Source organism: Frankliniella occidentalis, unplaced genomic scaffold (genome assembly GCF_000697945.3).
Source record: "Frankliniella occidentalis isolate FOCC.00 unplaced genomic scaffold, Focc_3.1 Scaffold39, whole genome shotgun sequence".
In the NCBI taxonomy this organism is placed as follows: Eukaryota; Metazoa; Arthropoda; class Insecta; order Thysanoptera; family Thripidae; genus Frankliniella; species Frankliniella occidentalis.
In genome coordinates, this window is record NW_026267169.1 from 2,207,055 (window position 1) to 2,209,453 (window position 2,399).

The following is a 2,399-nucleotide window of genomic DNA, read 5'->3' on the forward strand; positions in this document are numbered from 1 at the left end:
CCTCCCCGCCACGCCCCGCCACACCCTGCCACGGTACGCCGTACAACTGATCATACACAGCGACACGTGCCCCCGCGAAATACCGAGAGCGGTACCATCGTCGTCATCAGAGTCACCGGGAACACATCGAGTTCCACTTAGGGATTTACCGACGAAAGGGAAATTGCGTGTAGAACCAGATGCGGGGGAAATGCTGTGTAATCTACGAAGTAGAACATGCCCCGTAATGCAGCGACACAGCCGAAAAATGCTTCGTAATCAGAACAAAAGTGTTTTTCTTCTTTTTTTAAAGCTTTGGTCGCGTCGTCTGATTGCCTTTGTAGGTCGACATATCAAGTGAACCGTCGAAAATACACGCATGTCCGTTCGTCCCTGTGATGAAAATATAGACTGCAAAAAAGGGGACTTTGGGCCCGTTTGGGCCAGAGCGATGGAGGTTTTCCTCCCTGCAGGAGGACGAGGAGCAGGAGGGCCCTCTGCAGGGCCCTGCCTGCAGGGCGTGGCAGCGGCCGGGACGTGTCGTCTGGGCCGCGTCTGGCCGGCCAAGGTCCTGCGGGGCCCTTCCCCTGGTCCTTCCCCCGCGCCATCAGCCCGGGCAGCCTGTTGGCCCTGCTCGCGATGCGCCCAAGGGCGTGGCGGGGCGGGGTGGGGCGAGACAGGGCCAGGGCGCGGCGGGGTGGAAACGGGGACACAAAAACATGTTGTGTCTAAAGGGCCCCGTTATGCTGGCGAGCCTGAGGCTTTGGCTGGGCAGCCTGAGGGCGAGGTCCCCCGGGGCCCCCATAGGGCGACACGGACGCGGTCTGGTCGGGGTGGTGGCCCCGCGCCCGGGGGTCGCGGTCGCCGCCGGGAGACGAATGCACCGCGCTAAATTTATGAGGAGGTCGTGGCATTAGTAATTCACGTTTTCACATGACGACAGCCGGCGGCCGACAACTCCCGCGCCCGCCGCAGCCCGCCCCTATCTCTTACCAACCCCATGTTTTATTTCTCCCCGTCGAAAGTGTATATGTATGTCTGTCTGTCTGTACCTCCTGCTCCTTCCGCGCTTTTGTGCGGGTGTAAAAAGAGACGAATAAAAAACAGAGAGAGAGAGAAATAAGGTTGAAAGGGTGCAAATTCATGACGACGGCCGTGAAAACGCGAGAAAAGTAAAAATAAAACCCGTATGCGGTAGACGTCTCGTCGTTCGTGGTCGTTCGTCCCAGCGGACGGGGGTGTAGGATGTGTGTAAAGGGCGCCGACATTTTGTGCCATCCGCCCGGGACTTCCCTTCCCTCTCCCCGCGCCACGCCACGCCACGCCACTCAACAGAAGGCAGCGTTGTTGCGAACCGGGAAAGTGGCGATGAACAGAGCAGGCGGCTGTGGCCCCCGCGTCCTTGAGCAAAAAAACGCTCGCGGAGTGGGAGAGCTGGTGCGCGGGGTGCGGCGGGGCGGGGCCTTGCGCGGTAGTGTAGTAGTAGTTCTCGGATGAGGCCGCACCGCCGATTTGGGAGGGAATTCCTAGTAGAAGGCGCGCCGGCCGGCGGCCGGCCTGGTCGGTCGCAGTGTTGCCAAGGTGTTTGCCCGCGGCCTGCAGGACGACGAGGTGCACGGCATCTTTGGCGGCGTCCATGGCGGCGGCGGCGGCGGCCTGTCCCGAAGACCCACCACCAATGGCATGTGTCACGTGTCACGCGCCCGCCGGCGGCGCCTGCTGACGAAGTTTCTGCACTCTATACATGGGCTTGTTGTTTGCCCCCGGGCCGTGCCGCTGCAGCGCAGCAGCCCGCTATCGGCGCGCACGTGACACTCGCACATGGCCGAGACCGTCGCCGTGGTGCTGCTGTGTGTGACGCTTGCTGCTTCACGTGGGAGCCTGTAGTGTGCGTGAAGGCGTGAGAGGGAGAGTGTGGTCGCCTAGCTAAAGCTAGCCGGCCGGGCCCCCGGGGGGCTGGGCGGGGCGGGCCCGGGCGGGCCCTCCGGCCGCCAACGGTGACGTCAGCGCGTCAGCGAGCACCCCGCCGCCACCGCGGCCCGCGCGGCCCCGGCTCGGGTGACGTCACGCCCTACGCACCCAATTTGACGTAAATGCATCGTTGGCGGCCGAGGCCCTGTCTTTACACTGGATAGGAGGGGGAGCATGTCAAACATTACGTGTATAGCTCCAAACAATAACGACCTCAGCGGACAGCGATGAGTCATCGTTGCCAGTCGCACTGTTAGGTAAGGTGGTGCGTTCGCACCGCCCCGTCGTCGTCGTCGTCATCCTGAAGGAGACGAGGCGGGGTTGGGGGCTCTTCTTTTAACAAGGGCGAAACTCGAAGCCCCTCCAGGATAAAATTAGGCGCGGAGTACAGCGTTGGCGGCTCCGGTTGGCGGAACCGACGACTCCGGGCCGCGATGGACGGCGGCGTG

General features: G+C 62.4%; 1 protein-coding gene across 2 annotated transcripts in view; it reads left to right on the forward strand.

The window, feature by feature from the left end:
- LOC113202606 (oxidative stress-induced growth inhibitor 2) overlaps positions 1–2,399 on the forward strand; it is a gene marked incomplete in the record, with an annotated part of 39,474 nt that overhangs the window by 28,415 nt on the left and 8,660 nt on the right.